Source organism: Ostrinia nubilalis, chromosome 19 (assembly GCF_963855985.1).
Source record: "Ostrinia nubilalis chromosome 19, ilOstNubi1.1, whole genome shotgun sequence".
In the NCBI taxonomy this organism is placed as follows: domain Eukaryota; kingdom Metazoa; phylum Arthropoda; class Insecta; order Lepidoptera; family Crambidae; genus Ostrinia; species Ostrinia nubilalis.
This window is the reverse complement of record NC_087106.1, coordinates 9481720-9501232: the sequence shown is the minus strand read 5'-3', so window position 1 is coordinate 9501232 and position 19513 is coordinate 9481720. Positions and strand designations below refer to the sequence as shown.

At 34.2% G+C, this 19513-nt stretch overlaps 1 protein-coding gene across 1 annotated transcript in view; it reads right to left on the bottom strand.

Annotated features, from left to right (window-relative positions):
• LOC135081180 (uncharacterized) overlaps positions 1-19513 on the bottom strand; it is a 61338-nt gene that overhangs the window by 18790 nt on the left and 23035 nt on the right. Inside the window, exon 2 of the mRNA XM_063975923.1 lies at positions 12372-12416. The gene's annotated coding sequence lies outside the window, so the exon portion shown is untranslated. The remainder of the gene's footprint in view (positions 1-12371; positions 12417-19513) is intronic.

Below are 19513 nucleotides of genomic sequence, written 5' to 3'. Positions count from 1 at the left end.
AGAAGCCGCACTTAGCCTCCTGGTTCTGTTGGATGGTTATCTTCCTACTCAAACCAACCCAAATCACCCCAAAAAGCGAGCAGCCTGTCCAGGCTGCTGCATGCTTCCGGTTATAAATCTGGTGATTGAAGAATTTTAGCCGGTTCGACTGCTGCATAGTTTCCCTGAGAGTTCTAGAGATTCATTTCCGCTATCTTGCGTTTCCACTGTAAGTTGGATATCTAATTATATTCAATCAAAGACGTGAACACAGTTCGGTACCAGTTGGCATCAATACCCCTCGTATTTCTTTAATGGTCTTGCAAGATTCCCATGTGTTCTTTCTGCATTTGCTTCTCCTGGATGGTAAGAGGGGTCCGAGGTTCAGGAGGTACTCCAACGACGCTGATGGAGTGGTTCTCATACATCCAAATGCAGCTATTCTTACAAGGCGTTACAGACTTTGAAGTGTTTTTTTTTTAGTTTGTTTTCAGTTTTTTGTAAAAGATATTTATTTTTTATTTTTCAAATAAGGAATAGCCTAAGGTTTTGTAGTAATTTTCATTTAAATAACTAATTTCTACTAACAAATAAACCATGTTTTAATTTACTAAAAAGCTGGCAATGTGCACTTAAAGATACATACTATATTTCCAAAACTACATACCTAAGATTTTTTTTCGTATTTTTTACATGCTTTTTACTCGTCATAAATCCAATATTTATAGTGCAAATCACAAATATTAACCAAAACCGTCGTTGCCAAGTATAGGGTTAATGCTAATTTTAATTACAAACCATTTCCTTTTATTGATAGTTCCGGACATTTAAATCTTTCCTGATATATTAAATTATGCGTTAATGTAATAGCAATAAATATTACGTTTTTAAAGATTGCGATTTCTATGGTGTTTTTCTGCGAACGGGTTTAAATGTGGGTTAACTACGTTAATGATTTACATTTCATTTCCTTAGCCGGTTTTGCAACGAGAAAATTGCGATGTTATACCTTATTTAAAGATGGCAAGGTGACGAAATTGATGAACTTAACTCATCTATTTATTATACAACATTTATAATACAGGTTGTTGTTTTAAGTAGATACGGATTAAACAAAAAGATTTGAGTCTATTGCACAATTTGTATGGAAAGGATTTTTCCTTCTCTTGGGGAAAGATGTTACATTTGAGTCGTAGAATCAATCCATTTTGTTTGATCCATACTTAAAGCGACACCCTGTATAAGATGAGGTGTGAGATATTAAACTATAACTAATATAATAATAATATGTTCTGCTTGTGCTTCCTTATTTTACCCTCTTTAAAGCTCATTATTGCCACGTGACAAAAGATAAAGTGAGAATTTTAATACCAAAAGTCGAGTATACCAATTCAATTTCCCACGACAAATAATGCGCGTTTCAAATACCAAGTACCTACCGGCTGTTATGTTAGGTGTGGAATTTCGTTTACATCCTTCGCATCTGTGTTTGTTTTCACCTTTATCAAGTTACGTACGAGTCAATAGACAAGTTCAAATTGGGTACCTTGAAAATTTTTAGTATGTTCCATAGATAAAATAAGATACGATTTTCTCAATTTTCTATTATCCATAGAGAACTGAGAGTAGTACAGTAAAACGATTCTGAAACGTCAAGTGGCAAAAAACCTAATAACCCAGTATAGTAGTAGCGCTTTCCTGTAAATAACATACATAAGTGGGACACTTCAGTGTTGTCCAACTTTAGTAATATCAGTTTTCAAATGAGGTTTCATACCAAATAAATAAATAAATAAATAATAAATAAATCTTTGGACAATTTCACACAACGCCAGCTAGCCCCAAAGTAAGCAACTTAATGCTTGTGTTATGGGTTCTAGCTTAACGGATATACTACTTACATATTCAATTTTTTTTTTAAATACATAAATATTATACATTGTCACACCCAGACCCGTCACAGAAATTAAAATTCATCATTTCAATTTCTGCCCGGCCGGGAATCGAACCCGGGACCTCTCGGCATAGTAGTCCGTTCTGAACCACTACACCAAACGGCCGACAAAAATACAATTGTCGGACAACCTAATAAAGGCAAATATCGTATCAATGATGAAAGATAGCAATCTGATAAATCCATACTAAATACAACATAGGATCAGAACTAGATACGACAACTCAAATCAGTAAACCTTGAGATACTTCTTTTAAGTGGGTTTTCAAATGTATGAATTTTCGGCAGTTTTAATGTAAATATAATATTATGCATGCACATCTACTTTTCAAATCAATTGATATTTGTTCATGTAGTCTTCTGGGGACAGATTGTTTTTAACTTTATCTCATTTGGCCCGATATCTATGCTTATCAAAACTTTATTTTACTTATCTGTAAAATTGAAAACATTGTATAAAAATACAAATATAAATACAACGGTTTCTAGTAAAATATTGATTTAGAAATGTATTCTAAATAAGTACCTACGTCCTAAATGTAAAAACTTGGCCGGCATCATAAGTGCCAATTATTGGCCTAATTAAATAAGATTTTTCATTTTCACAGTCACAGGTTTTCAAGATTTACGAGCGTGACTCCTCATTAGCTAATTATTATATCAATTACAACGTCCAGTCATTGTCTCAGTCCATTTCAATTGTATTTGAGCACAGAATGTATGAAAAGTATCGGATCGGAACCAACTAGTAAGGGGGTAGGAATGCGCGTGAACGTGAAATACATTGGCGCGAACTAGAGTGTGGTGAAGACGCGCCTTAGGGTTACCAGAACTAAATAATAAATAATGTTCGTGTACTTACTTAATTATTAAATCGGTCTTAAACCTTTTTTAACAGTAAAAAATGTTTTGTCTCTATTTATTTTTTATTTTCTGGCCAGTGTCATTTGGAGAGAGCCAGGTGACAATATTAGTGCCCATAATTTTCTCGTTTTTTAAGGAGTCTTGTTGACTAACATCTGTGAGCAAGCAAGAAAAATTGTATTTGTCTAGTACCTATTCGTATTCAACAACTCTCTCTAAACCTAATTAAAATAACGATGCCTTAACCTCCTTCGTATTAAATCGCAAGACTGATTAAGTCGTTATAACTAGCAATACCGTTTACTCTAACTTATGGCAACCCTATTGCCACGTAACTGCGCATGAGTGGAAACCAATCTAGAGATGAACAGTCGACAATTTAATCGCATCATCGGTTTATCGAGATTAGCGTAATCTGTTGTAGAGGTATAGAGACGACTGCACATGAAGCTAAACACTGGCATCTTATGCAGAGAGAATAAGAGTTATTTTGCTGCAAAACTGTATAGTTTGATGTGCTGTCGATTGTACTAGAGTATGTAGTCACTGATACTTTCTACCGATATTGCGTACTAGGTTCGACGGAACGTGATATATGGTTAAAATAATCGAAACCTAATTTAAAATTTAATTAACACTAATTAATCGGAGAAAATATGTTGTTGAAAAGCAATTCAGACTTATAATATGTACTTTCTAAATCAGCTTTCAATATTAACCAAAATATGAATATGAACGCCTATCAGAATCTTAGTTACAGCTAATTAATTAATTTTAAACATTTCAATTAATTTACATCGATCGGCCACTTAAAACAACTTAATAATTCAGACAGGCTAACTGGCCTGTTAAAAACTAATTTTCAAGATTTTTAAGCGTCAATTTGAGAAAATAATTTGCAGCCGCCTATATTAATTGGTACCGTGACATAAGTAGTAGATAATTACTAGTTTAGTGTCAAAAATATCGGATTAGGACATCCCTATTCCGTGATAGATAGGGATGTACTTGAGACAGGAAAGAACAAAGAATAACATATTCTACCTACTTGTAGAGATAATTGTCTGTGATTCATCAAATAGTAACAAATGAAGCGGAATATTGTGTTATTATAAAGACTTATGTTCTATAAATAGTAATTAAAGTGATTTCATTTATGTTTTGATGCATGCATATGTTTCGATGTGTGATTTAAAGGCTTATTATAATGTATTTATACATTTTCCGTGGCATTTGATAAAACTTTGTTGGTTTAGTAAAGTTTAAATTAGTAATGCAGTTAATTTATGCTAAAATAGAACAATCATACGAGAATGCCTTCACATTTAAATATAGCAGTAAAATGTAGGGAAATATTAGAGTTAAATGTTTTAGTTCAACTGTTCTACATATTTGTGAAAGGAATAAGGAAAGATAGTTCCATTTCCCATAATGTAAAATGAGCAACATTAAAAGTAGTGTGTCAATTAAAATGAACACAAATAAAAACTACATAATCCCTTGATTTAAATTCGATCGGGAGATTGAATCGGTATTTAGACAACTTTTCTTCGAAGTCTGCGACTTCATGTATATTTATCTAGGCGATACAGTCCTGACTGTACAGGTATAAAGAACAATAGACCTTACGTAGCTGGCTTTAGAGTCCACTCTACACGTTCTAGGTGAGGGTCTGAGGAAGGAGCTGACAGGGCCCCATGATGGAATCTCGATGAGTCAGTTCGCATTCAGCACACGTATTAAACGCTCCGTGGTAGTGGATAGGGATGGCCGTGAACATTCGATTATCGATGTTTCAAATCTAAATCGATTTTGGGATACATTACCGGTAATCAATGGCCTCTAGAAAAATTTCAGCAGGTTTTTTATGATACACTTAGATTAAATAATATACGCATTAGTCCGCTTCAAATCACAGGCACCCAGATCTTACCTACCTATTTATTAATTACATTTACATCTTAAACACAAGTTTTATGCATTTATTGCAGACGTTTATAATGCAAGGGTCCTGGTTCTGGTGACCTGGATTTATATGAAACATTGTGTTAATGGTTAAAATATTAAAATTCAACGAATCACTTGGATGACTAAGGCTGGGTTACACCATCTTACTTTAACTTTGACAAACGTCAGAAATCTGTCAAACTCCATACAAAAAACACCGGTTATCGTCACAGTTACGGTCAAATTCAGGTGGTGGAACTCAGCCTAAGTTAGTAATAAATGTAATGACAAAATGCTGCGCTCCGATCATGGTTTTAAGAACTCTTTGACAGAATTCTAAAAAAAAGGTAATTGAAAATGTATCATAACTGGCTACACAGGATCATTATTAAAAAAAAGAATACTGATAGAATCATTCGATTTGAATTTTTAAAAACGCATCCCTATCCACGTCGTGGAGTTACGCGCCGAGAGTCGTACTGGCCAGTTACGACAATGCACTAGGAAGACATTTTACTTTTTACTCGATGATTAGATTGTCCGTGCGTGCATGTCTAATATTAGGTATAGTTCAATCCTTGCAACGTAATAATAATCCCAACTAATATTATAAATGCGAAAGTAACTCTGTCTGTCTGTCTGTCTGTTACGCTTTCCCGCTTAAACCTCGCAACCGATTTTGATGAAATTTGGCATAGAGATAGTTTGAGTCCCGGGAAAGAACATAGGATAGTTTTTATCCCGGTTTTTGAAACAGGGACGCGCGCGATAAAGTTTTTCTGTGACAGACAAAATTCCACGCGGGCGAAGCCGCGGGCGGAAAGCTATCCCAACTATAATATAATATTATAAATGCGAAAGTAACTCTGTCTGTCTGTCTGTCTGTCTGTCTGTCTGTTACGCTTTCCCGCTTAAACCTCGCAACCGATTTTGATGAAATTTGGCATAGAGATAGTTTGAGTCCCGGGAAAGAACATAGGATAGTTTTTATCCCGGTTTTTGAAACAGGGACGCGCGCGATAAAGTTTTTCTGTGACAGACAAAATTCCACGCGGGCGAAGCCGCGGGCGGAAAGCTAGTTAATAATATGATCGTCGTAAGTGTCGATTAAAATAATTAACAGATAAAAAGTAAAAAAAACAGCAGTTCTCGTAATATAAACATTGCTTAAGTAATGCCCGTTTTCACCTGTTTTCACCATCAATCATTAATTTTTAAGTGACCCTTATGAAAATAAAATTCATATTATTTGTTACCTTAGGGTTCACATAAAAATTGATGGTGAAAACGGGAATAAGTAATTTATTTTATTAAATGATCCTAATAGATTCAACTAAATAAAATCTATTGTGCAGTAGGCACTTTATTGACATCATAATGTTATTAGTTTAATATTATTTCTTACACTTCTTTCAACAAAGTTTTTTTAAATAGATTGTAACACGGTTTCTATTCGATTATTACACGACAGTATTAACAATCCCAACTAATATTATAAATGCGAAAGTAACTCTGTCTGTCTGTCTGTCTGTCTGTCTGTCTGTTACGCTTTCCCGCTTAAACCTCGCAACCGATTTTGATGAAATTTGGCATAGAGATAGTTTGAGTCCCGGGAAAGAACATAGGATAGTTTTTATCCCGGTTTTTGAAACAGGGACGCGCGCGATAAAGTTTTTCTGTGACAGACAAAATTCCACGCGGGCGAAGCCGCGGGCGGAAAGCTAGTTAATAATATGATCGTCGTAAGTGTCGATTAAAATAATTAACAGATAAAAAGTAAAAAAAACAGCAGTTCTCGTAATATAAACATTGCTTAAGTAATGCCCGTTTTCACCTGTTTTCACCATCAATCATTAATTTTTAAGTGACCCTTATGAAAATAAAATTCATATTATTTGTTACCTTAGGGTTCACATAAAAATTGATGGTGAAAACGGGAATAAGTAATTTATTTTATTAAATGATCCTAATAGATTCAACTAAATAAAATCTATTGTGCAGTAGGCACTTTATTGACATCATAATGTTATTAGTTTAATATTATTTCTTACACTTCTTTCAACAAAGTTTTTTTAAATAGATTGTAACACGGTTTCTATTCGATTATTACACGACAGTATTAACAATTTTCTTGAAATATTGTTGTAATTACTCGCATAATGACTTTTTAAGCGTGCCGACTTTGTAACCGAATGTCTGAAATATCTATTGATTTTTTACCAAATTATTCGATTGTGACACGCGATCGATCGAAGCTCACGAGTTGCGTAATTGGTCGTTTTAACGAGCATCATTGTTTTGAACGCGATAATTTCGTGACTTACGTAATTTTGTAAGTAGAAATGGAATCCATTGGAATCTTACTTTCCGCGTTTCGAGTTATAGGTTTGGGTTCAGCTGGCTAAAGGAAAAAGCTGTTTTTAAACTTATTGAATGTAGAGAATGCATGCATGTGGAGGCCTATGTTCAGCAGTAGGCGTCCTGTGGCTGAAATGATGATGATGATGAATGTAGAGTCAAGACTACCTACTTACATGACTATAATTATGTATTCTGTCTGCGACTAGATCACTTAAGAACTTCTATATTCTTATGATAAAATTCTTTGGGAATGAGAAGTAGGTATGATAGGGATTGAGTTGTCAAAATTAACCCGTGGCTTTTTGGACCACATTACCGACGACTGCAGGTTCTTATCTACCAAAGGAAAATGTGGAGTCTATTAGTTACGATATAATAGGCTATACTTAGCCTGAGTTGCACCATCTTACTTTAATTTTGACAAACGTCAAAAATATGTCAAACTCCATACAAAAACATCGGTTGTCGTTATAGTTACGATCAATGTTAAGTGGTGCAACTCAGCGTTAGAATCAATGAAAAAAAGAAATTTCCAGCCCGCGAAAACTACACGGAACCGAATCTATGAGTCCTGGTTTACACTTAACTCGTTTTACTTTTTTATTATGCAACACACATAGAGCAACGGTGTCGTGCTTGCTGCCTTGTTCGATTGTCTATGTCATATTGAGGTTGGCGTCATGGCGGTTATGGCTGACACTACCATAGACTAATCAATAATTGCGATGCATGTATTGTCGCTTGGTAATCTGTGGTTTACTGTTAAACAATTTATTATTGAGACAAGAGCCCCGATTACGGTAATTTTTAACGTCAACAATCCAGACACGCTTCTCGATTCTGCGATACGATTGGTCGTTCAACAGCGTACGTCAGCTGTTTTGACCAATCGTATCGCAGAATCAGAAACGCGTCTGGATTGTAGACGTTATAAAAGTTACCGTAATCGGGGCTAACGAATTTAAATTGTAACGAAATATTCATAAATTTTTAGGCTAAATGCTTCCTTTTGTCTGTGGTAAATTAGAGAGGGTCGTCTTCCTCCAGTGACTAAATGACCTGGTGATAACGTAGCGTTTTATCTAAACAACTAAACTTTTTCCATTCTTTCTTAAATGAATACATAATATAACTGGGCTCAATCAGTCATTTCGTTCGCAAGCCCATAGAGCTGTCGCTTACAATATAAAATGTATGATACATCAGCTGATTGTTTTCGTTACGGTTTTTAGCAAGGAGAATGTTCCCAAAACTGACATAAAGATTAATCTATACTTATAATAAATCTGTAGAGAGGTCAATTCTGTACATGAAATATATTTCCAAAATAACTATCAGGGGGTGATTAGTGATCGATACTGATGCCAAAAATGCAATCAGTAAAATTTTTGTCTGTCTGTCTGTCTGTCTGTCTGTCTGTCTGTCTGTCTGTCTGTCTGTCTGTCTGTATGTTCCTTATAGAAACAAAAACTACTCGACGGATTTTAACGAAACTTGGTACAATTATTCTTCATACTCCTGGGCAGGTTATAGGATACTTAGGAATTCCCACGGGAACGGGAATCAGCGGGAAAATCCTTTTGTATGAAAAATCTAAACCGCTTAAGTTAGACGCTTGAAATTTGGCATGCAGGTACCTTAGTAAACTTAAAGCTTAGTTACAACAGGATATTTCAAAATTCCCACGGGAACGGGAGTTAGCGGGAAAAAACATTTGTATGAAAAATCTAAACCGCTTAAGTTAGACGCTTGAAATTTGGCATGCAGGTACCTTAGTAAACTTAAAGCTTATTTACAACAGGATATTGCAAAATTCCCACGGGAACGGGAGTTAGCGGGAAAAAACATTTGTATGAAAAAATCTAAACCGCGTAAGATAGACGCTTGAAATTTGGCATGCAGGTACCTTAGTAAACTTAAAGCTTAGTTACAACAGGATATTGCAAAATTCCCACGGCAACGGGAGTTAGCGGGAAAAAACATTTGTATGAAAAAATCTGAACCGCGTAAGATGGGTGTCATACTTGCTATCGAACGTTGAAGTATCTATTGTCTAGATATCGACAACTATGCATCAACGGGTCGCTACATCTACGGTACTCCATATTAAAAGTCATGAAATCAATCGGTTGTTTAATCAGTGTCATGACATCAAAAGTCGCGGTGGGTAAATAACGAACTTCTCAGGGTGGGTAAGTAATATTTTCCTACCAAATTTTGTACTAAAAGGTAAAGTATTAAGAAAAAACAATTTTTTAATCATACATAATTGTGTATTTAAATAATGAAATAAAGTAATTAATTAGTACATGTTTAAAGTAAAGTTAAAGTATCTTATTGTGTATGATACGTACTACAAAAAAGAATAGATGAAGGGGGGGTAAAACGAGATCCACGCGTACGAAGTCGCGGGCGGCCGCTAGTGATAAATATAAAGGAATTGAGTTCAAATTGATTTTGCGCAAACCCGCAAGAAAATGAAAACTAGTCGAAAAAGTAACTTAAAAAACCGTTAAAAAAATTGATGGATGGAATTGATGGATGAAATGACTATTGTTTATTTATCTTTAGTTTATTTTGTTTTGAACGCAGCATCTTTTAAAAATATTTTATGTGTTGCTATTTTAGATAAACTAGACTACAACCACTCTACAACTCATTAAGTAATAGTTAAAAGTAATTTGCAATAGTTAAAAGGTTTTAAATTACTTTAAAACGTTTATTCATAATGACCACTTAAAAGCAACCATTGTTTAAAAAGATCCAAAACACAAAATAAAAAAAGAAGAGAAGGGGAGAACTGAAATTTGAATTTCGAATCCTATCAAAACTGGTAACTGTCAATTTTGTAAAAATAAAACAACCAAAAATAAGTTATGCCCTCGGCGAAGAAAGTTCTATTCACACGAAAATCAATGAAGTGACATTTCCCGCCATCTTAACGATCAAAACGTCATTATTTATGTATTAGAGGAGGCACGCATGGTTATAATATTGTTATAACACATCAGGGTGTTTATTATACTCAAAATAAGTGCTGGTAAAGTAGCCATTAAAGTACCAAATATAAAAACCTTTGTAGTAAGTATATTATGTTTGGATAACTTTGCTTTATACTATTCAAATGAACCAGATTGTGTTGAAAATTAAAACGGATTCCAACGGTACATTTCAATGTATGGGAGTGTCATACATAAACATACATTCTGTGCTAGTCAGTCACACAATGACACAATTTCGAATGAGAATAGAGAACAATATACAAGAGGTTGTAAAGCTAGTTGGTGATGTCAGTTGAATCCTGTAGTATTTATTTTAAGTACGCACTCAATGCCAGCTTAACTACTTTTACTGTTAATAGTTTAAAGTTGTATTTTTAAATGTGAAATGTAAGGGCACTTGAGAAACCGATACTCAATCTGCATTTCACTTATTTGCACTGATCCTTTTTTTTATTTTGACAACTAACAAAATAGGTCTGTACCTTTCACGCTTCCAAAAAAAAAAAAGAATTGGTAAACAAACCTCTTTTGGCTAAACGCAAACTAAGCCAACATCATAAAAAGGTTACTTGCAAACAGCTTCCACTTTTTTAACTGGCCGCAATGACCCGTGAAAATTACACGCCCAAAAAAAAAAAAAAACAAACGAAAGAAGTTCATCGTATGGCCATGAGTAGTGCAAAAAGTTTGTGTGAGTCAGCTGTGACGTAGCCCATTCATAAGTGACTGGTGGGCCATGCAGCGGAGAATGTCGGATTTTGTTCCGAGAAATATTTATTATCTTGCGGAACTACAAATAATGAGATTAGCGTGAGAATGACTCATTTCGGAACTCATCAACTTTTTTTTTTATTAATCGGTTCTGGTTGCTTGGTCAAGAGCATTACATGATAGTTAATATAAACTAAATACACTAAACGACTGTTATATTATTTTAAAATAATTGTATCGTTCTACTCTAATTCAATCTTAAATCAATTAGATAACAGTCGGAAATATTGTCAATTAACAGACAAAATTGCTTAAAAATTCAATTAAAACATTGATTGGACCAATTCACCTTCTGATCGAAGTTCAATGTCATACAAAGTCGATAACAAACCAGTTTTTTTAATTCACTTGTGTAGATATTCCAACAACTGTATAAACTGTATGTTTGTTTACTTTAATACGTTTTCCAGATACTTTTCTACTTTTGCTTCAGACATAATAATAAAAAAATAAAAATAAAGATATGGGATATTGTGCACCTAAGAAACGTCAAAATGTGAAAAGATATCCAAGATAAAACTTGACATTCATTGTCACTACATGGCCATTATTTTAAAATCTGTAACATAACTTGTACTTTTTTTTACGTATACTACACGACATAGTTTCATTTCTCTATGCAAAAAAGTTAAAGACAACTTGCAAAAAAATCTAGAGCTGCCGATACCAGCCCCCCTAGACAAAACGCACTTTTTGATCGAATCGAAAATCGAATCCGTCAAAACTCCATACAAAAAAGGGGCTTTTCGACCACTTTTCGACTGGTTTGCGATTATAATTTGCACTTTGTCTAGACCCACAGTTCAATAGACTCAATGACGTCACAATAATGGCGCGTAACTTATGTCAACGTTATGTAACTTTTACTCCAATAGTGAATTTATTTATTGCTTTCTAACGAGCGAGATTCTCCCACGGTATAACAAATGACGGTCGCATTGTCTTCTGTTAGAAGGCCAATATTTTTGATTTAATGCTCGATTTGCTGCTTGTAAAACACTAATGAAATAAAAATTATTGCTGTGTAATGAACGATGATATAATTTATATTAGAAACTGGTTTGATGACTAAGATTTTCTATTGCCACGAATGAAGAATTTTTTGGTGACAAAAAGACAAATTGGGAACATCTGGTAAATGTGTGATTTCTACGTTTTTGGCCGTCTAGGGTTGAACCCAAAACCGTGACTAGGTTTTGAATAGAAACCCTGTGGGTACTGAAAGACCGGATCCTCTAGCTCCAATCTTCTCATAAAAAGCTATCGATTTGAGTTTATTAATGTCAAACTCTACCTACAACGTTACGAGTATATCTAAGTATTTACTTAGTCTTTTAACGTCATTTCAGTCACACAAAAGCCTCGGAGAGACTTTCGCCCATTAAAAAAAGTATCCCTACAGATTGTTTTGAATGCAAAACCTATTTTTATGCAACTCTAGAGACGTAATCTGTGTGGATTGTATTGTAAGTATACTCTACAATTTAACGTACCTGAGTTTCAAGTTTCACTGCGGTATCACACGAGCAGGCTGCGTTCTGTAATGAAAATAAATATGTTTTAGTCTACATTTTATGATCCAGTAGGTAAGAAGGAACAACACGAATAAAACGGGACGAATCGATGGAAGGATGTGTTGCTTTTATGATATTGATTGAATATTCAATACATAGGTACGTATAACTTATCTAGAAAAATTTTAGTCAACTTTTGCTGCATTTTATTTAACAAAATGTATGTACGATAAAGTGCACATATAAAAGTAGGAGAAACTAGTTCCATTTTTATCGAAGGAAAAAATGACAAAAAGTACCTATCTGAGATTATTTTTTTTGGATTTTCACCCATTTTCAGATGTGCACTTTATCAATCAAGATTCACACTGTATGTATGTGAAAGTAACATGGAAAGTTTCTGAGTTTCTTATATTATTCCGATATTGATTATTCCTTACTCTACGTGATATTTTTTTATTTTTCTCTAGAAAAATGGCACCAGGAAACTACCACACCCAGTTTCTTACGCCAATATGCGGAACCAGATATGAAATTGCGATTTTATACTGGGTGCAGTCTCCGGTAATCAATCCAGACTAGTATAGAACGCGATCTGTCACATAATTCACATAGGTATACCAAGTGGTTTTACCGCTCTTTCCTTTCCAGTACAAGTTAACGGAAAAATTATAGGTATTTTTCTTGTATTACTTGATTATGTCGTTGTTGTCTCTTGCTTGTATGACTTTATGATAATTTTATTCAATATCTTTTTTTTTGCGCTATTGGAAAAAACATGAGTGATGTTTAAATCTTTACCCGACTATGAAAGAAGGAATATGAGTTGAACAGTTGATAGTATGTATAATTCATCTCTTCTTCGGTGAGCAATTGAAGCAATTTAACGATTTGACCGTGAAAAAATTACACCCAACCATATAAACGCAAATCTGCAATTATATTTAAATTATTATTTTATTAGCAGACTAAACAAAACAAATGAAAACCGCAGTCTTTATTACACGCACGATTCGCCGCTCACGCGTCACGCCGTAAATGTGGGTAGGTACAGAATGCGCGGTTACCATTGTCCTACGTTTTGCGCATTCTAATCAGGGAGCTACTGTCGAAGTAGCAGTTATTTTTATCACACAAAACTTTGATACACTGGCCATTGCGCAATTTTATAAAAAAGAAACATGTTTTTTTTTCTTTGCTGCCAGTATTTTTAAGTAAATGTCATGTTAATGAAACGTATAGATCCTCCTTTGTTAACTTAAAGAAGAATTACATAAATAAATCCTTGTAAAACACCTCCATTTGTCTCAATAATTTACCAAATAGTATTGTAGTGTGTGTTTTAAAGGATAAGATTTCTTATTCCAATCGCGCAGTTATTCATGAAATCGAGCAAGACATTCTTACGTTCCTAGCCCATTTTTACTGCATGTATACTTTTTGTTAACCGTATACGCTGCCTTTAAAGTGTTAGATGTATAGAAATGTCATGAAAAAGTGCTAGTAAGTCACACGACCATGATTCAATGTCAGTTGTCGGCGGCAAAAATGGATTGGGCTATGAATTGTGATGTCTAGAACTCTCGGTTGTATGACGGACGGATTTGGATGAAGATGTTGATTCAAGAATGTTTTTTTAGCAAGGCAGCATCGAAGCACAGTTTTGGAATTTGTCGAAACTTCGATTCTAAATATTCGCTCACGTATCTATGTTTTGTTCCTTATTTTAAGGTACTGCAGAATATTTTCTAAGTACTAGTTACGATCGAAAATGAAAAACATTTGGTAAGTATTTACGGTCATTCTCACGATTAGGCGTTCTCAGCCTAATTACCATATCATTTTTGAAATTTGGCTTTATTGACTTAAACGCATTTAAATATAAAACACATGAAAAGTACGAATTTAACAATCGTAAAGGCGTCAAATTATTCAAAGCGGTTTTCGCGTAATTGAGACCCAAAAATTTGATGGTTACGGTAATTAGATAAGGCTAATACTTAATCTAACGGTAATTAGAAAATATATATAAAATTGCAAAAAAACAACATCTTGCATTGATAAATTTGTACACAAATATATAGCATCATAAAAAACGCTGTAGGTACTCATATTAACCCTTTGCAAAAAGAAAAACACTAATTTCTATTATTTATTGTATCAAGATATTTTCAGTATACTGCAAGAATCCAGGCTATAACAGGAACACTTAGTTTCAGCAAGAAGGGGCTACGTGTCACATTTAAAATGAGAGCATTTAGCTGAATCAGAATCTGAATCATCATTTATTTGCTTTAAATGTGGTACAAACGATGGATACCGATAATGGATCAGGTCTCACAAATTTGACTTTTCGGATATGCATATATCGAAAAATTAATTAATGATATTAGTGTTTTTTCCTCTTTTTAATCTATCTGCAATCAGCCATCACCCATTATCAGATTAAATTGAATTTGTAAAAATGACAGTTCCAGCTCTGCATATCCCATGATTTTTCACCTCGACAATCTCATCTTCTTAGGGCAAAGTAAACATGGATAGATTGTAATGGTATTCAATTAACTGATTGAAATCGAATCTATTTCGAGGTAACTCTAACGAAAACTTTTCAAAATTTTGATTTCAGATTGAAGAGAAGCCCGTAAAGTTCTTATGCGAAAGTCTATTTCATATTTTATCATCATACTTATTCAATCGAGAGTCCAATTTGTAGGTAATAATTTCATACAACGGTGATTATAAATATATGGTAATTAGTACATGGAAATTATAAAACGATAGTTTTTCTTCAAAATTTCCATAATCTGCAGGGTATGCAAATACTGTCTTACTATAACGTATGGAGGCCAAAGTACTGCTTCTATATAAATTAACAACGTGGATCTACCTTCAAAAATCTAGTATAAAAATAAGGACATGGTAAATAGAAAAATTGAAAACCAAAGATATGGTAATTATACTCTTATGTAGAGATGGGTAAGTGCTAATAATCCGGTTAATAGCAATTGGCTAAAAACGGATTAAAAGCAGTTATTAGCCATTAATAGCCAATAAAAGCCGATTTCAGATGGTAACCCTGCTATTAATGTTATACTAATGATTAAACATATCTCTTCATAGTTTACAAATTTAGCACTTGAAATTTGAAAGGGACGTAGCTTAGGTACCGTAGAGGTGCATTAAAAAAGGAATTCCCGAAATTCCCACGAGCACGGGAATTATCGGGAAAATCCTTTTGTATGAAAAATCTGAACCGCTTAAGTTAGACGCTTGAAATTTGGCAATTGCAGGTACCTTAGTAAACTTAAAGCTTAGTTACAAGAGGATATTGCAAAATTCCCACGGGAACGGGAGTTAGCGGGAAAAAACATTTGTATGAAAAAATCTAAACCACGTAAGATAGACGCTTGAAATTTGGCATGCAGGTACCTTAGTAAACTCAAAGCTTAGTTACAAGAGGATATTGCAAAATTCCCACGGGAACGGGAGTTAGCGGGAAAAACCATTTGTATGAAAAAATCTAAACCACGTAAGATAGACGCTTGAAATTTGGCATGCAGGTACCTTAGTAAACTCAAAGCTTAGTTACAACAGGATATTGCAAAATTACCACGGGAACGGGTGTTAGCGGGAAAAAACATTTGTATGAAAAAATCTGAACCGCGTAAGATAGATGTAGGGGGTAAAACGGGATCCACGCGTACGAAGTCGCGGGCGGCCGCTAGTCTAAATATATAAAAGGAGATACTGACTGGCTTAGTGACATATCAACGCACAGCCTAAACGGCTACACGTATGCACTTGAAATTTGGAAGGGACGTAGCTTAGGTACCGTAGAGGTGCACTAAGAAAGGAATTCCTGAAATTCCCACGGGAACGGGAATTAGCGGGAAAAACCATTTGTATGAAAAAATCTAAACCACGTAAGATAGACGCTTGAAATTTGGCATGCAGGTACCTTAGTAAACTTAAAGCTTAGTTACAACAGGATATTGCAAAATTCCCACGGGAACGGGAGTTAGCGGGAATAAACATTTGTGTAAAAAAATCTAAACCGCGTAAGATACATGAAGGGGGTAAAACGGGATCCACGCGTACGAAGTCGCGGGCGGCCGCTCAGGCCGCCCGCGACTTCGTACGCTAAGGAACGCTACGCTAAGGTACCTGCATGCCAAATTTCAAGCGTCTAACTTAAGCGGTTTAGATTTTTCATAAAAAAGGATTTTCCCGCTAATTCCCGTACCCGTGGGAATTTCGGGAATTCCTTGTTGTAACTAAGCTTTAAGTTTACTAAGGTACCTACATGCCAAATTTCAAGCGTCTGACTTAAGCGGTTTAGATTTTTCATACAAAAGGATTTTCCCGCTAATTCCCGTTCCCTTGGGAATTTCGGTAATTCCTTTCTTAGTGCACCTCTACGGTATTTAAGCTACGTCCCTTCCAAATTTCAAGTGCCTACGTTTAGCCGTTTAGGCTGTGCGTGATCTGTCACTAAGTCAGTCAGTTTCTCCTTTTATATATTTGGATTCTTTTTAACTAAAATGTCGTTTATATAAATTACATTGATGTTTTTTAATATTTTAGTTCTTTTTTGTTTCTTTGAGTAATATTTGATTTTAATATTGATTTGATTTTAAAGGTAGAAGAAAAAACGTAAGAAACTATTAATAGCAGGGTTACTAGCCAATGGATGGCTAATAATGGCTATTAATAGATAATAATCAGTTATTATCCAAACTAGCTGGCTACAAACCCATCTCTACTCTTACGCAATTCATCGACGGTACGCCAACGCAATAGACGTCTACTTGCTAACAGGTCATAGAACTAACTAAGGGCTCGCGCCGCGCGTGTAAATGATGTGTCAAATATTATTATTTAGGCTTGGAGGCCCAAAAACAAAAAACGACACGGGAATTAGGATTTTCGCTCGGACAAGCAGTTTTTTAATTCTAATTATTTACAGAATGGTTCTATTGAATAGATATTTTGCTATGCATAAGACAATCTTTTATACTCTTTAAAATGTTGAATGGAGTAAACCAAATCTATACGAAATAAAAATTACAGCCAACTTTTAACATTAAGTCGGTGTGCGGACGCGTAACGGTAATTAGAGAACAGAGGTTCATGAAATTAATTTAGACACAAATACTTAAAATAGAGGCCTATGGTTTAATGCACAACTGGATAGGGTTGTTATGTAGCATATAAAAATACTTGCATGTCTCTAATTTGTCATTTTTAACGATTTAACAGCCCGGACACGCAAAAACTAGCTCATCTGAGAATGGCCGTTTACTGAGATTTCACACAGAAAAATAATTAAATGAACGGCTTAGAAGTAGGTACCTACTTAATCTTACTTAACTCAAGCTGTAAACTATATTAACTGTTAAATTGAGATAACGTGACTAAAACATGTGTCAAGTCAATTATAAAAAACGAATTCACTAACCAAATTGCGGAAATACTATTACGGTGATTCTGTATAGCTGTTTATTCAAGCTTCGTTATCAAACGGGTACAGTCTGCCCCGAGTATGTATAAAAACATTCAAAATTATTATTCTTCAGTAGACCTATCAAAAGTTCTAAGACGTCACAGTGTAAGTTTTGCCGTACCACTGCTACTAGAGTCAAAATTGCAAACTTTCTTAAAATTACCTAAATTTTAAATTGAAATTACATTTTACGGTTTCTTCTTCTTCTAACTCCCCTACAAATGATGTACTTTCTCAAATTCTCCTATTTTGCTCAAATCAACAATATCACATCGGTCTTATAAAGTCGGTTGTACTCGTCTTGAGGAGGCTATGTGGACTTTAAAAGCATTATGGGACAATAAAGGTGATGTATAAACGCCTTAAAGATTGAATATCTAGCATCTAGCTAGAAAAAACATTTTACTTGCCTAACGAGCTCCTTACAAGGTTAGATATCTTGGAAAGTCGATTTCCTGGATTTTAGCAGCTTTTAGAAATATTTCTCAACAAGTTTGTGAAGCATTAACTTTATTAAGATTTTAGTATAAGGTAATTTTTAAACTGTTTTAATCATGATTGCAATAAATAAATAAATGCCAAAGCGAACTTTTAGACTTTTAGCTTGGAAAACTTGCTACCTACTTATTTATCTTGCAGAATTTCATATAAACAAGGAACTTGATCGTAGTTGTAAATAAAATATTTATGTAATATAGGTACTCTACCCCATAAAGTAGGTACAGTCGACAGTATATCAAACTGCTAATATTTGTTGCAATGTAGCATCTATTACATGATTACAAGTATATAAGATACTAAATTGTTTAACTTGTTGTGCTGTCGTAGCTATACACGTGTATAGCAAATTCATAATACGTCATATGAAATCACAGATTACCATATTGAAATGGAATACGAATAGTAATGAAAGTTTTCTCCGTTACATACTTACTGAATCATTACAATATTATAATTTACTATCTTTATTTAATAGCATTGGGTTCGTAGGCAGACTATTTATAATTAAAATCAATTTGGAGATACCTTTTAGTTTTAAGAGGAGGTCAGAGGTTAAATGCATTATTTATAGATCTCTATAATTATTTTCAATGCAACCAGGAGTATGTGTAATGTGAGAAGTGTATTTTTAACATTTAAATGAAATGTTAGGTAGGTACAGGGTCTTTAACCCAAGACGTAGCGAAAATTTTCAAAAAATGTATGTATGTTCAGACATGGGGAAGATGAATAACTCTCCTTTTCTTTGTTATTTACAACGAGTGTTAAAGATTCTAAGAGATCTTGCCTAAACCTTGACTTTAACAAAACATCTTTTATTTTAGTAGGTAAGTTAGTAGGTTTTTAAATTAAATTTAAATTGCTAGAAAGTCTAGTATTCTCTCGATATCTATCGGTAAATCTAGCACTATAAAAGTATTCCGCGGCTCTAACGGTCTGTAAAAAATTGTTATAGGCTGCAATTTGCGGCTACCCGCAAATATATTCATTCAGTTTACAAAGAGACCACACAATATTACTTTTAAGAGATTTTTAGAACTTCTGTAAGACCTACTTATTTAGATAAATAAGTAATCTTTTATATATTTCTATAGTCCGATTTTTAATTCGACGG